Source organism: Zalophus californianus, chromosome X (genome assembly GCF_009762305.2).
Source record: "Zalophus californianus isolate mZalCal1 chromosome X, mZalCal1.pri.v2, whole genome shotgun sequence".
Classification (NCBI taxonomy): domain Eukaryota; kingdom Metazoa; phylum Chordata; class Mammalia; order Carnivora; family Otariidae; genus Zalophus; species Zalophus californianus.
In genome coordinates, this window is record NC_045612.1 from 28,971,799 (window position 1) to 28,989,794 (window position 17,996).

Consider the following 17,996-nt stretch of genomic DNA (forward strand, 5'->3'; position numbering starts at 1 on the left):
AATAAAATATATACATCTACATATATGTGTGTGTATATATTTAAAGATTTTATTTATTTATTTGACAGAGAGAGACACAGGGAGAGAGGGAACACAAGCAGGGGGAGTGGGAGAGGGAGAAGCAGGCTTCCCACGGAGCGGGGAGCCTGATATGGGGCTTGATCCCAGGACCCCGGGATCATGACCTGAGCCGAAGGCAGACGCTTAACGACTGAGCCACCCAGGCGCCCCAAGAATAAAATATATTTTTTAAAACATTTTATTTATTTGACAGAGAGAGAGAGCACGAGCAAGGAAAATGGCAGGCAGAGGGAGAAGCAGGCTCCCCGCAGAGCAAGGAGCCCGATGTGTGGGTCAATCCAGGATCATGAACTGAGCAGAAGGCAACTGCTTAACAGACGAAGCCACCCAGGCGCCCCAAGAAGAATAATATATTTTAAGCTTAATCAGATGGTGACTCGAAGAGCAGCTACAAATTAGACAAGTCAATTTTCTAGAACAAATTATTATAATCTCTAGCACATGGTATACAGCCATAGTGCTGGCAAATACTTTTTTATCATACCAACAGAGAGGAGAAAAAAATAAGTTACCTTTCACCTGGTAGGTATAGTATTAAACATTCACCATCTTGCCCAGGGGCATATTAACCCTCCAGATTTGTGCTATAATTTAGTCCATAGGAACATTGATCATTTATTCATGTTACAGGACATCACACGTGTTGAAACTCTGGTGACAGTATGGTAATAGGACAGGGTGAGCAGAAAGGATCAGTTACCTTAGGATAAACTGGTCCAACACATGCTCATCAGAATGTAGGATAAATCCCATGAAAGCCTGGGAGATTAAACACGGATTTTACTTTTTACTAGGGGCCTAATGGCCTGATACATTATGTGACAGTCCTTCTAAAGTGAAAGACAAGTCCCTCCACCTTGTGCCACTATTGTTTAAAAAAGAAGTACAATACTTAATGACACTATTTACATAAATTGAATATATCAAGTAACTTATATGGATTTGGAGAGAGATTAAAGAAAAAATATTGGAGGACCTCCAGGTGCTCCATACTACAGTATTGTGGAAGCATCTTTCCCACATGGCTACAATGTCCAAGAACATCCAATTTTTTTAAATTTATTTATTTGAGAGAGAGAGAGCAGAAGCAGGGGGAGAGGGAGAGGGATACAGAGAAGCAGACTCCCCACTGAGCAGGGAGCCCGACGTAGGGCTCGAACTCAGGACCCTGGCATCATGACCTGAGCCTAAGGCAGATGCTTAACTGACTGAGCCACCCAGGCGCCCCTACGGAAACCATTTTTGACTTAATGGTTGATTGGGCTAGAGACTTAATGCCTCACAATGAAATACCTTCTTAACATAACAGCCATCACAAATCATATATACCAAGAAGGATCACATTATGAAGTGAACGAGGTCTTGAAGGATTACACGCAGAGACACACATGAGTTGCTGAACAACAACAGCTGGCTTACCAGGCCAGTACGCCTATTTCCATCACACTGACATCAATTCTTATAACTACACCTGTGGACTCAATGCGGAATGCCTCAAGACAGGAGGGGAAAAAAATAAAGATTCAAATAAAGGTGCAATGCAAATATGTTGGCCCCTTCCTAATGTGTATTTCCCCAAAATTTCAGTCCCACCCAATGGTGACCCCAAAGAACAGTGGAGAAAGAAACTCCTCTCCATTCTCAAACTTGAACAATAATACCATCATCCATGCTGCTTATAAGGAGAGAGGACCAGAGAGATGGAACTACACTAATTAATGGGTGGCAAATAATGCTTTGGTCATATTGTTTGTGACTTAGTCATATCGTCAGGGATTAGAAGATTAGTAAAAAAGAAGTCTGTAGAAAAAGTATCTAGGGGCATGTGGGTGGCTCAGTTGGTTAAGCATCTGCCTTCAGCTCAGGTCATGATCCCAGGGTCCTGGGATCGAGTCCTGCATCAGGCTTCCTGCTGAAGGGGGAGCTTGCTTCTCCTTCTCCCTCTGCCTACTTGCGCATGCTCTATGTCAAATAAATAAGTAAAATTATTTGTTTTTGTATTTTTTAATATATATATATTTTTATTATGTTATGTTAATCACCATACATTACATCATTAGTGTTTGATGTAGTGTTCCATGATTTACTGTTTGCATATAACACCCAGTGCTCCATTCAGTACGGGCCCTCTTTAATACCCATCACCAGGCTAACCCATCCCCCCACCCTCTCCCCTCTAGAACCCTCAGTTTGTTTCTCAGAGTCCATAGTCTCTCATGGTTCGTCTCCCCCCCCGATTTCTCCCCCTTCATTTTTCCCTTCCTGCTATCTTCTTCTTCTTCTTTTTTTTTTTAAATATAATGTATTATTTGTTTCAGAGGTACAGGTCTGTGATTCAACAGTGTTCCATAATTCACAAAATTGTTTTAAAACAAGTATCTAAATTGGCATTTGATAATTTGCAAAACTATGAATACATCTGTGTCCTTTTTGATTACTCACCAAAAAACATATCTTTACATAAAAAAGTGTCAATAAGCCACTGGACAAGATGATAGTACACACAGATGATGGTCTCCTTCCCTAGTCTCAATGTTTTGTATAGGAGGTCAAGAATAAAATGGCCATAGTAGCAGATACAATAAACTGCCTAATCTCATCTTGCTGAGTTAAATACTGCTTTTGTTTAGATTCTATTCAAGTTATTGATTGCTGCATAAAATGTCACACTAAGACTTAGTGAATTAAAATAACAATAATTTACCTCACAAATTTGCAATTTGGGCATGGATATAGGCAGTAACTTCCACTTTGTTTGAATCAGTATTAGCTGAGGAGCTCAAATAAGAAATGGAAGATTCAATTCCAATATGCTATATGCATGACAGACAATTGCAACTGACTCTTAGCTGGAAGCTCAGCTGAGCTGAAATTTGAGGGCTTCAATTCCATGGACTGCTTGGCTTCCTCATAGCATGATTACTAGGTTCCAAAAGTGAGCATTCTGAGAAAAGCTCTCCTTATGACATAGTCTAGGAATGGACATAATACCACTGATGCAATACTATACTAATAAAGTCAATCAAGTCATCAGCAGAATCAAGAAGGAACACAGATTCCATTTCTGGATGGAGGAGTGAGAAGTCAGTTCTAATAAAGAGCAAATATGATGAAAGATATTATTATGGAAATCGTTGAAGAAACGACTGGGCTCCAGTGCCCAAAGTGGCAAGGGTAGACAACAACTCTGAGTACCAAACCCAGTGCTATTACATAAAATAACCAGAAATGATTGCACTGCCAAGTGGAGATTATTGTATATCTTCCGTCACAGAGACAACAGCAGTATATCCTCACTGGACTAGATCAGGTGAATATGGATTTTTTTATGTTCACACTAGGCTACTATCCAACACCATCCATGAACTCAGTGAGAGCCTTATGTAATATGAAGAAACACAATCTGTCTTCATCAGAAGAAATAAGACCATGAAGGTAAATGTCCAGGAAATTACTGTTTGTACAATGAACCCAATTTCACAGAGGAAGCTAACTAATGAAATTTTGGAGTGACCTAAACGGAAACTTACTATAGAACCAACTCAGTACCTAGAAATACTCAATATATGGTTTTCTTTTTCCCATTGTCAGATGAAGGATTACCTAAGCCTGTTTTGTTGGTTTACCTCCTTCAAACCCTTATGTCAACTCCACTCTATCAAAAGATAAAGAGATGATCTTAGATGAAGATCTTTACTGATTCATGGCAGTAGAAAATTGGTTGGTCAGGGGGTTAGACATTTGGAATGAAACTGACTTAGGTGTGGTGAAATTTAGAGAAGTCTAAAATATCTTTCTAGGACAGTCTTCCTTGAAAATCTACTTTGAAATTGAAGAATGCCATGTTTAGCCTTAACAATTCTTTCTATCCTGCTTATTTTCTTTAGTACTGTTCAAAGTTTGTCACCATCCAATATACTGAGGAGTAGTTTATTCTATTTACTGCCTTTGCCATCACATTAGAATGTTTCTTTTCCTGTATTGGTCACTGATGTACTCTTTGCACCTAACAATGGTAGCTGGCATGTGGAAAATATTCAGGAAATATTTCCTGATTGAATTATCAAAGAGAAATAGGATTTCTGCCACGAAGTGCTGCAAAGGAGACGAATATTTGCAACAGAAGTAATAAAAGATCACAAAACTCCTCATAGATAGGTGATAGATATCTCATCTAGCATGATAGATACTAATGACAGATAATCCCACAAAGAAACATTTGATCGATCATAGCCCTGTGGTATGAATATCTCCCCAAAATTCAAATGCCGCATACTAACCAGCAAAGGTATTGGGAGGTGAGGACTTGGGAGGTGATTAGGTCCTGAGGGCACAAGCTCAACAGAGACTCTGTGCCCCTTCTTCCATGTAAGGATACGAGAAGTCTACAACCCAAAAGAGGGTCCTCACTGGACAGTGCTCACACCATGACCTCAGACGTTCAACCTCCAAAACTGTAATAAATAAATTTCTGTTGTTCATAAGGTACACAGTCTGTGGTACTTTGTTATGACAGCTCAAACAGACTACGACACCTTGTAAAGAATGGGAACCAGCTGATCTGCTAGGCAAAGACAAAGAGAACATGACGCGTTTAGGGAATAAAGTCAGCCATAAGTAACATTTTATCACACAGCTCTGGAAATGAGTACTGTAGTAACCTTATAGGGTATTTGTGCCTTTAAAATTTAGATCCACGGGGCACCTGGGTGGCTCAGTTGTTAAGTGACTGCCTTCGGCTCAAGTCATGATCCCAGGGACCTGGGATGGAGCCCCGCATCAGGCTCCCTGCTCAGCGGGAAGCCTACTTCTCCCTCTCCCACGCCCCCTGCTTCTGTTCCTGCTCTACCTATGTCTCTCTCTCTCTCAAATAAATAAATAAAATATTTAAAAAATAAAAAATAAATAAAATTTAGATCCACAAAAATTTTTTTTAAGATTTTATTTATTTATTTGACAGCGAGAGGAAGAGAGCATAAGCAGGGAGAGCAGTAATAGGAGAGGGAGAAGCAGGCTCCCTGCAGAGCAAGGAGCCCGATGAAGGGCTCGACCCCAGGACTCTGGGATCATGACCTGAGCTAAAGGCAGACACTTAAACATCTGAGCCACCCAGGCGCCCCCACAAATTTTTTTTAAGGTTTTATTTATTTATTTATTTATTTATTTGACAGTGAAAGCACAAGCAGAGGTAGCGGGAGAGGGAGAAGCAGACTGCTGAGCAGGGAGACAGACGTGGGACTCAATCCCAGGACCCTGGGATTATGACCTGAGCCGAAGGCAGACGCTTAAACCCACTGAGTCACCCAGGCGCCTTTAGTCCACAATTTACAGAACTTTTTTTTTCTCTTAAGTGTCTGACGTAGAAAACAATTGATCGACATCCAAACACCCTGAAGTTAAAATGATGAGAACATTAGGTCTCTCCCTTTAGGGAAAGGGTGAAAGTGTACTCACTTCTTTGTAGGTTACTTGCATTATATTAAGTAGAACCATATCATTGTTGCTTACAAGAAAAATGATGGAAAGGTATATGGTGTTTCCAGAAACAGCAGAGTAAGGTAGACTACAACAAGATATAGTGAACGTATGCCATGCAGTGCTGCCTAACACCATCTTAGGTAGAGTTTTCCATAAAACAACCACTTTGCCATGGAAAGAAATTCTCTTCTTTAGTATCTTGAGCAGCCACAGTACAAGCTATGTGATCAAATTTCTACTAATCAGACACAACAATGCAAAACTTTTAAATAAACAATGTGTAGAAACAGGTTCTGGGTGAGCATCCCTTTTTCTGCCTTGGATGGGAACATCACTGGTAACACTAACAGTTCCTTTATCAGACAAGTTTTGCAATGTGAGTTTCCAGCTTGCTTTCTATAGTTCTCCAAGAGATTTTGTGAAATACAGACAAAACAGACTTTAATTTTTCCAAGGTAAATCTCTGCTATATATGTTATCCCACGATGATTTGGGGATTATTTGCTTATATCAGTTTATCCTAAAAATATTTACACTCTATGCTGGTAGTACATTAGGTTCAGAGCTATGTCTTCATAGGAGCTTATAGCTTTCAGCAATTTATATTAATTCATCATAAAATTCTATCTATTTTCCACTGAAATTAGTTTCAAACTAACGTTATCCTTGCCATATTTTATATTCTAGTATTTAAACATCCTATATCATTTTGTTTTAGACTTTTTCTTATTATACTTAATTTTTCAAAGTCAAATATGAGTGTACTTGTATTTTTGGAGCAATTTAACTCTTACGTGTATATTATGATCTATACCAAAGTTGGACTTATTCCTGTCGTTTATATATTTTTTCTAGGTATACTGAATTCTTGCTTGAACTTTGTTGGTAATATTGTTTCATCATATACCAGTGTGGTTTTTGTTTGGTTGGTTGGTTGGTTTCCCCATCTAATGTGAAAAGATTATTTCTTTAAAGTTTTTAAGTTTTAGAATTAACATAACTATCATTTCCTAGGACAGCGGTCAGATATATCCTATGGGTGAAGTGAAACTCCAGACCATCATTCTTTTTGTTTTGTTTTGTTTTTTAAACATCATTCTTTTTTGAACACCCATGAATTAAGGATGGTTTTTACATTTTTAGAAGGTATCATATAAATATTGTATATACTTGCATATAATACCCTTGACTGACCTTTGCCTTCCCAAGACAAAAATAATTACTATCATTTTCTTTAAAAGGTTGCTTACCGTGGCTCCTGGGTGGTTCAGTCCTTACGCGTCTGCCTTCGGCTCAGGTCATGGTAACAGGGTCCTGGGATCAAGCCCCACATCAGGCTCCCTGCTCAGCAGGAAGCCTGCTTCTCCCTCCCCCACTCCCCCTGCTTGTGTTCCCTCTCTCGCCGTGACTCTCACTGTCAAATAAATAAATAAAATCTTGTAAAAAAAAAAAAAAGTTTGCTTACCATTTTAATAGAGTTAATCTATATCTTCACTCTAAATAAAACAACAACTTTAGCTCACTTTCTCTTCCTTCTATCTTTGTCCTAATTCATTCAACAAATGTATGTATACAGAGCAACAACTATATATCACCAAAAATTTTGGATATTTTAAAATCTGGGATTTCTATTCCTGATGGCTACGAATTTTAATTTACTTTATAAATTAACCCATGTTTAGACTAAATAACTTCTTTCACCTGTATCATTGATAATTTGTATTTCATGTAACCTATGTTATCTTTTATATATGTACTTTTTATCTTGCCAGAATGAAATTCTAGAAATTTTTCAGAGGGAGTGCATAAGAAGAAAATTTTCTGATTCCTACATATTTCAATCATGTTTGTTAACCTGTCTCCTCCAATGTTTATGTTCCTTTGTATATTTCTCTTTCTTTTATAGACTGTCATAATTTACTTTCTTTGAAGATTTTATTTTATTTATTTTATATTTTAATAGATGTATTTTTTAAGATTTTTTTTGTAATTTATTTGACAGAGAGAGAGCACAGACAGGGGGAGCGGCAGAGGGAGGGGGAGAAGCAGATTCCCCGCTGAGCAGGGAGCCCGATGCGGGGCTCGATCCCAGGACCCTGAGATCATGACCTGAACCAAAGGCAGACACTTAACTGACTGAGCCATCCAGGCGCCGCTCTTGGAAGATTTTAGGATTTTCTTTTCATCTTTGCAGTTCAAAAAAATGCCAAAATATATTTGAGTACATATTAAAACAATTATCCCTTACAGTGGACCTCTTTGATGTGAATATTTGGGTATTTTTGATTAACAATGATTTTATTTTTTTAAGGGATTTGTTACTTTTTTTAAAAAGATTTTATTTATTTATTTGACAGAGAAACAGCAAGAGAGGGAACACAAGCAGGGGGAGTGGGAGAGGGAGAAGTAGGCTTCCCGCCGAGCAGGGAGCCTGATGCAGGGCTCAATCCCAGGACCCTGGGATCATGACCTGAGCCGAAGGGAGATGCTTAATGGCTGAGCCACCCAGGCGCTCTTTGATTAACAATGATTTCATTTAAAAAGCCAATAACTTCATTCTATTATAAATTGGATTATTTCTTTTATCCCATTTTTACTGTTCTCCTTTTCTGAAACTATTAAAAACACATTGGGAACTCTGCATAACCTTCTATATGCCTCTAAAATTTTCAATTTTGTTTTCAATCTCTTTTCATTGGAACAAAATAAAAAGTAAGACAGATATGATCCCTGTCCTCACAGAGCTTTTATCCAGTTGCTACAAAGAAAAAAACCTTATAACACAATGTTCTTTACAACAGAATACAGCTCCTCATCTGTTCACAATGTGTGTTTTTAAAAAATCTCTATTATAAATAAACAGCTCCAATTTCTACTTGGTTTAAAAAAAAAAGATGAGATAAAGAATCAACTGTGGAAAAATATTTAAATAAACAAACAAAGGAGTGTGATTGAAAGTCTGATTTGATAGTTAAGGGGATAACTGAAGAAAGAAGAGTCAGCCAACTAAGCCTGGGACATGTGAAAGGATAATTACTTGGTGGGCTCAAGACCCTATAAGAAGGATTCTATGGCTGAATGAGGAAGAGCAAAGAAGAGATTAGGCCAAGATAAGGTTGGAAATTTAGGCAGGAGCTAGACTATTCTCAGCCTTAAACACTGTAGTAAACAATTTACAATTAATTTTAAGTGCAACTGGTGGCCAAAGAAGGGCTCACCAATTTCAAAAGTCGCTCAGGCTTTTGTCAGGGAAGAGTTGGGACTAGTAAAGGTCAGAAAAATAATAAAGATGGCCGGGATCATAAAATGCAATAAGATAACGTACACACAAAAAGAACGTATGAAACTGCTGGGATTTCTACTGAGAGAAAAAGAAATGAGATTCTTAACATTTTAAAATGTATTATTGTGGGCGCCTGGGTGGCTCAGTTGGTTAACCGACTGCCTTCAGCTCAGGTCATGATCCTGGAGTCCCGGGATCGAGTCCCACATCGAGTTCCGGGCTTGGCAGGGAGTCTGCTTCTCCCTCTGACCCTCCCCTCTCTCATGTGCTCTCTCTCTCTCAAATAAATAAATAAAATCTTAAAAAAAAGTATTATTGTATAAGATTGGAAGGACATAAGCAAAGCAAGCATTAATAGTAAATAATGAGAAAAAATCAGAACAAACAAAATCAGAATGGTAGAAGAGGAAAAATATTAAAGTCAATAAAGGAAATAGAAAACAAGCCTAATAAGAAATTAAGAATTGTACTTTCTAGCAAACAACAAATGAATATGATAAGCAATATTTTAATTTTTTATAGATTTTTTATTTTGAAGTAATCTCTATACCCAACTTGGGACTCAAATTCATAACCCCGAGATCAAGAGCTTACAAGCTCCAGTACCTGAGCCAGCCAGGAGCCCCCAAACTCTACTTTTCCTATCAATTGCTTCACAGACCACCAGAATGGATTTGTCAATTTATACTGTTATCAATCTCTATCACCCTCCTTATCCCCATACTTTTATCAGCAGTCAGTGACAAAATAAATTTTTTGCCATAATAGATAAAAATTTGCATGCTGTAATTATAATATGTATTTATATAATAAAAACAAAAAACACTTTTTCCATCTATATTGGCCCTTCTAAATTCCTCTTTGTTTAGATGACTATTTCTATTCCTTGTTTCTGTGAATGTTTGATGTTTCTATTAGTTTACTACACTCTTTAATATTAAGGATATTATTCTTTTCACTGTATACAAAAGGAATATTTTCCGATGTTTTAAAACTTCATTTATTATACTCACATTTGAGTTAAGAGGGCATTTTCATATTGTCATTGGATTTTCCTTGTGTCCTTTTTCAGTGCAGAGAACTCTTTAAAATTTTTCTGTTATAATTTCCAGACTGGAGATAATACTCAGAAACTTTCTCCTCATCATAAAAATTTTAAATACCCACCTCAGGGTTCATCTAAATCACTACTTTTATTTACATATAATTCACATAGGATTTATTTTGTGGTGAAGACTTAGGTAGAGGTACATTTTACTCCGTTCAAAATGGCTAACTACTTGTTTCCAAAACCAGTTATTATATGCTTTCTGTACCATGTGACAAAAGAAATACTTCTAGAGCAGCAGTTCCCACTATGTTATGAGAAATGTGATAGGGAAAAACATCAATATATACTTTGACAGGTATTATCAGTTATATACATCTCAAAAGCCTAGAATAACTGAAGTAAAGAAATTATTTTTATCGACAAAGGGGTAGACAGGCCACAGCAACTTTTTTCTAGCTATGACTCCTGAGGCAAGGGAAACAAAACCAAAACTCAACTATTCAGACCATATCAAAATAAAAAGCTTCTACACAGCAAAGAAAACAATCACCCAAACTAAAAGGCAACATATGGAATGGGAGAATATATTTGCAAATGACTTATCTGATAAAATGTTCATATCCAAACTACAAGAAGAACTTACACAACACAATACCCAAAAAAACAAATAATCCAATTTAAAAAATGGCTAAAGATATGAACAGACATTTCTCCAAAGAAGACATTCAGATGGCCAGAAGACACGAACAGATGTTCATCCTCACTTATCATCATGGAAGTGCAAATCAAAACTACAAAGAGAAATCACCTCACACCTGTCTGAGTAGCTAAAACCAACAACGCAAGAAACAACAGGTATTGGGGAGGATGTAGAGAAAAAGAAACACTCCTGCACTGTTGATTGAAATGCAAACACACACAGCCATTTAGGAAAACAGTATGGAGGTTCCTCAAAAAGTTAAAAACAGAAGCACCCTAAGACCCAGGAATTACACTACTGGCTATTTATCCAAAGAATAAAAAAACACTAACTCAAAGGGATACAAGCACCCCTATGTTGATAGCAGCATTATTTACAATAATCAAGATATGGAAGAAGCACAAGATTCCACCAATAGATGACTGGATTAAGAAGAATGGAATATTACTCAGCTGTGAAAAAGAAAATCTTGCCATTTACAACAACATGGAAGGAGCTAGAGAGTATTAGGCCAAGCAAAGTAAGTCAGAGAACGACAACATATGATTTCACTCATATGTGGAATTTTAGAAACAAAACAATCAAACACAGGGGAAAAAAATAGAGACAAAACAAGAAATAGACTCTTAACGACAGAGAACAATCTTACGGTTACCAGAGGGGAGAAGGATCAGTGGATGGGTTAAATACATGATGGGGATTAAGGACTACGCTTGTCCTGATGAGCACCCAGCGAAGTACGGAATTGTTGAATCACTATATTATACACCTAAAACTAATATAACACTGTACGTTAACTAATTGGAATTAAAATTTAAATTTAAATTAAAAAAAGGGGTAGACATAGCAATATTAGAGAACTCTATTTAAAAGGGCAGGCAATCCATAGAAAACATTCTGAGGAACATTGCTTTACACTGATTTATTTTGCAACTCATACATTTTTGGTCTTGTTAGAAATCTATAGCTATATTTTTACAGAAAACTTTTTATTTTGTTGACTTTTAAACAAAAACTAATGCTTTATTTTTAATATTCATTGAAAAAAAGGTGGCTTCATTCCTTTTAACATATTAATATTATGAAACAGGTTAACAACTTTTCTAACATGGCCCTGTCCTTGCTTTTCTGCACTGAATTATACTGCATCATCGCGCATCTGTATTTCAGAATGGGTGAGATAAACTAAGTGAAAAAAATTTTTTTTAAAGATTTTATTTACTTATTTGACAGAGAGAGACACAGCAAGAGAGGGAACACAAGCAGGGGGAGCGGGAGAGGGAGAAGCAGACTTCCCGCGGAGCAGGGAGCCCGATGCGGGGCTCGATCCCAGGACCCTGGGACCATGACCTGAGCCGAAGGCAGACACTTACCGACTGAGTCACCCAGGCGCCCCAAACTAAGTGAAATGTAATTGTGTGTGTGTGTAAGAGTCAGAAAGACAGGAAGAGCATTAGCTAGCCAGGATTTGGTATCAGGAATATGGATAAAAAAAACAATTGGGAAATTTTCCATCATTAGCTCTCAGAAGTTTTTAAATAATTTAGGAATTGCTTATTTACTAATAGTTTGAAATAATTTTTAAAAAATTAATGGAATTCTGCATTTCCTTTTATATTTCATTTTAACTACACGTTAGGAATACATAAAAGATAAGGTAAAATTGGGGCGCCTGGGTGGCTCAGTTAGTGAAGCGTCTGCCTTCGGCTCAGGTCATGATCCTAGGGTCCTGGGATCGAGCTCTGTTTTGGGCTCCCTGCTCAGCAGAGAGCCTACTCCGCCCTCCCATTTGTGCTCTCTCTCAAATAAATAAAATCTTTCAAGAAAAAGATAAGGTAAAATCCTTGATACTTTCTTTTCATAACAGACACTTTTTTTTTTGAAAGATTTTATTTATTTATTTGACAGAGCGTGAGTGAGCATGAGCAGGGTGGAGAGGCAGAGGGAGAGGGAGAAGCAGGCTGAGCTGGGAGCCCAACATGGGGCTCGATCCCAGGACCCTGGAATCATGACCCAAGCCGAAGGCAGATGCTTAATGATTGAGCAACCCAGGCGCCCCAACAGACACTTTTTTTAACTCTATCAAGAGGTAACAGTCTCCAACTTCACTTTTCTACTCTGTTATTCCCCACATCTCAAGAAGCAAACAGTGCTAAATGATAGGATAAATACTTCCAGATATTTTCTATATACATATGTGGTAGCTAGTCTGCAAAGATGCTCCCATCAACAAACCATATCTTCTCAGTATTCACAACCCTTGTGTAAACCCCACTCTTTGAATCTATGTTGGTCCTATGACTTGCTTTTAACCTATACAATGTAACAAAAGTGAGGGTACATGATTTTTGAATCCAGTTCAAAAGATGTAGGACTTCCACATGGATTTCATATGTTTACTCCTGTGAAACTCCATTTCAGTTCCCAGCCCTTTGGAGAAGCTCAACACTCAGAATTGCCATATGTATGTGCTATATTTAACAATCCCAACTGAGTCAAGATTAACTCCCAGGCATATAATTACACCATACTGGATTTCAAAGACCAAGACATGCCTTCAAATGAGTCTAATTTCAGTCACCATTGACTACAAACACATGTGAGAAGGTCAGGTGCGTACCGTGCGAATGAACAATGTTGACCAATAGATTAAATGAGTTTTACACCAATAAAATTAAAACTGACTTTTTTTATAGCGAGAGATTACCAGTTTGGCTCATAAACAGTTTATGAAAATATATTTACATATTTTTGTATGTGTAGAGGGTACACAGTTGGATTGTGCTATAGATCTAGCTTGTTGACTTACTTTTTACATTGATGATATGTCAAGTATATTCCTTTTTTTTTTAAGAAAGATTTTATTTATTTATCTGACAGAGAGACACAGCGAGAGAGGGAACACAAGCAGGGGGAGTGGGAGAGGGAGAAGCAGGCTTCCCACGGAGCAGGGAGCCCGATGCGGGGCTCGATCCCAGGACCCTGGGATCATGACCTGAGCCGAAGGCAGATGCTTAACGACTGAGCCACCCAGGTGCCCTGTCAAATATATTTCTAAGTCTGTCCTTCTACCTATATATTTTACTTTTTAGAAGAACCATATTAATGGTATTAAAAACCAAACAAAGTAGTGTCAGCGTTATTTTAACATTTGTAAAAAAGACATTTGCTTCATACATTTTTTTAAGAATTTAGTTTAGCTATGAGTTGAAAAATGATTCCCACATCACGATATTTTCAAACTAATGCCCCACTTTCGTCCTAAAAAAAATACACTTACCTGTATTAACTAATGATGCTTCTGTCTACATGGCTCCGGCTACGAAGACAAAGCAGATAGGTCTTCACATTCTTTCCAAAATATTGGAGATAAAAATCACTCTGTATCAGCACTGGACTTTGATACCCTCTACATGCTGTGCGTATGCCTATTTGTGAACAAAACAGACAGCTATGATTACAATCTTTATATTGCGTAAACCATATAGAATTACTGGTCTTTAGTTTAAGGTGAACAAGAATCTTACAATTAATGGCACAAAAAGGGTACTCTAAAGCACAGCTGCTTTTTCTGTTTTATATTCTCACATTTAGTCTCACTCAGACTGGTAGTAGCAGGTGACATATAAAAATCCGAGAACGAGAAATACTCAACTTACCATACCAGTCTCCTAGTTCTAGGAGCAATATTTGCTCAAAAAACCTAAAACATTTATAACTAGTTTTTGTTTCCTTATACTTCCCTTCTCCTGCATTGCTTACCAAAACTTGAAAACAACATTTCTGTTGCACACTGCCTAAAATTCAATAGATGCACAAATGGTGAAGTCAAAAATCAAGAGTCATAGATGAAGAATTTTGATATAATTGAATGTGAAACATCTCATCTCAGGAAAATGGCTTTCCTTTAACACACACAAATTTAATAGCACCGGGTATTCTGAATTGCAAAAAGCAATCTTTGCAAGTATGTGCAAAATCACATACAGTTTGTCAACGTACTGTAACTTTCTTCCATTCAAGAAAGAAATTTTTTCAATTTTTTCCTGGTCCATGTGATACAATTTACACGGAAGAAGTTTATTCCAATGCACAAACACTAAGTTAATAGGCTTGGATATGTAACAACCACCATCCAAATAAAAGTGCAGTGTTCAAAAAGGTGGCAAAATAAAGTTATAAGACAAAGGGAAAACCAAATAAAGAAATAAAATTGGTCACATGTTTCAGAAAGGAGGATAGGTAAAAACAGACAAACAAAACCAAAAAATACAAACACAGAAAAATGAAACCGAAACAGTATTAACCACTGGCAGGTTGCTCTACAATGCAGGCTGACATAATCTCTAGGAATTTGGGGCAATACATAGAAGGTTGAGTTTCCACACAAGAGTTGAGACCAATATTTTACCACACTTTGGAATCACTCATTAGATCCCCCGGCAAGTGTGTAATTTAGTTCAAGTTAAGTCCAATTATAGCAAGTCTTTTTTCTCTATGTAACATTAAACATGTTAGAGCTTATACTTTTATCACCAATAACATTTTCAAAAATAAGCCATTTTACACTCTTGTCATACAATATGATCATAAGTGATACAAAGTAATTTCAAATCTGATGCCCAAATACATGCATGACCAGTATATCTTCCTTTCACCTACATAAATTCTAAAACAAAATTTTGTTTGAAGAACCAAAAATTATTCTCAATTTTAATACACCTAGATGTTAATGAAAAAAAATTCTCTTAAATAGTTATAATAACTCTTTTCTCAGAATGTGATAAAGAAGTTTCGATTCTAAAATCACATTACTCTACCACCGTATATTGCCCATAGTTCCACCTCCATTTCAAGTTGAACTTATCAGATGTTACACCTCAAGCCATTCCCTCTAGATACTACTCTGACATCTGTTAATTTCAAGTTATGGAAATGTTAAGGACAAATGGTGACCAATTAGTAGATTGATAACACATGTGCTTTTTGTTTTCATATTGTTTAGTTTTGTTTGCGATACACCCTCACGTAACTAAATATATAAATTTAGAAAACAGGAAAGAAACAAAGAGGTCATCAAGGGCATGTGAGGGAGGCCGGAACTCTGAAAAATAGGCCACGGCAAAAATAAGTAGTAAAAACCATTTGTTTTGTCCAATTACCTGTTATTTTGGTACAGACTATTACTTTACTTGTATGTAATTTTCAAAACACATTCACATATAATGTATAATGGAACTCTCCAACAAATTTTGCAATAGATAGGAGACACCAAAAAGACCTAAGTAGCCTCTCTAAGTTTTTATACAAGGACATATTCTATCCTTCCAATTAGAATTCAGTCATATACATTACTGTCATGATAACAGAGACTTAATTATAGGATATACTTAAGTATATTATCTCGATGGAAGGTGCAGCTATATCGTTTCCCAATTCATTCCACAAGATCCACCACAGAGTCAGGCCAGAAATATAAACATTTCCCCTGGACTGGCTGTTATGGCCAGAGATAGGAAAATAATGTTAAAACATTGTTCCCCTTTCAGGTCTGTTTCAGTAGAGCTCAATTTGAAACATGAGGAAAAGATATTGATTAGCCTCCTGGGAGAATAACACTGATTCTGCACACTTTAGGTGTACAAATAACAGAATTCATTTTACCATATCCTAAACTCCAAAGGCCAATTCCATCATTATTATTTTCTAAACAATTCATATTTCTCTGTCAAGGCAGTCCCAGGGAACATTCAGTCAGTTGCAACTATTCCTTATAAGCACAGCCAGACTCTGGAACTCCTGAAAAAATGGTGAGACATAAAGACTGCATTCTAATGTTGATAAGGACTGACCCCTTACTGAGGAATGACATGGACAGAGAACATCTTTTCCTGCTCTCTGGAACATGGATTTCAGCTGCGAGGAAATGTGTTTCTTTCACTGGGTGTGCATTCCAGAACATATCACTCTTCTATCATCCAGGGACCTCTCCAAAGATTTTAGAAGTTCGACACAAAAGTAGCTATGTTTATTTTATTCACCAGTTGTATTAGTATTTACCAAAAGAAGAAACAAATTAATGACTGAATAAATGTGTCTGGTATAGAATACTTTTCCGAAGTTAGCTTCAATATTTTTCCATCTAAGAGCCTTGTTTAATGCAAAACTAGGAACTAGAAAATGAATCATGGGTCAGGGATGATGAGGGAACTAAATTGGCATTTACTGAGTACAAGCTATGTGCCAAGCAACGTGTAAGTCACTGTACTGGGGAAATTTAAATTAATCCTCACACCACCTCTATGAGGTAATTAATAGTATTATGTTACAGATGGTAAATAAAAAAAAATTGCAGGAAGGTTTGTGTATTTTATCTGGTTCTGTGATTCACTTCATCTTTTTCTATCTCCGCAATGAGAAGAGACATAACTAGGTTGGGTTACCTTTCGAAAAATGAGGAGAGACACACTTGGAAATGAATACATCAACATAATAACAATGTTGCCAGGCATCTTGTTAAACACCTCAAAATGGCCATGAGAAAATATTAGCCTCCTTTCACAGGTGAGTGAAGTAAGGCTCAGAGAATTTCTGTAACTTCTCTAGAATCATTCAGTTAGTAAGTACTACATCTAAAATTCAAATACAGACCAGTCTGACTCCACACCTTAACTTGATTTTGCAGTATAATCTACAGCCTCTTTATCATCGCTAGTCCTACTATCTAGTCAAAAGACATACTTTGAAACAGCTTTACTAAGATTTAATTCATGCACCATACAATCTGCCCATTTAAAGTGTACAATCCGATGGTATTTAGTATATCAACAGGGTTGAACAATCGGGAACCACAGTCTAATGTTAAAACATGTTTGTTCTCCCAAAAGGAAACCCCACATCCATTGGCAATCCCAAGCCTCTTTTAATTCTAGTCTAGAAAAATCATCATGCCATAATCAACTCTGAAATCAAACAACTTTGTAATTATTTATGGTGGAGGATGGATAGAGTTATATTGGGATAAATATTTTTTATATCCTTAGTACTCTCATGTCACCTGCCCTGGGTATGCATCATAAGCCTCTCATTAATTTACAACACGAAAAATAGTCATGGGACAATAAAGACATTATCTAACCCTTTCTTAGACAGACATATACTGACATATACTGCTGGGCCAAAAGGCTGATCTACAGTAATATATTAGAGGAAGAGTGAGAAATGCTTTTAACCCTCCACAAACCATGGTCCATGTTCTCTCAGGACACAAGCTTTCCTAGTTGACTTACAGACCATAGAATACCAAAGAAGAAGGTTTTGATGATGAAATTATGGAGTAGGAGCAGTGCAGAGGGGATGGATTCAATCTACCCAAAACATAGAGCATTGCATGAAAACAGAGA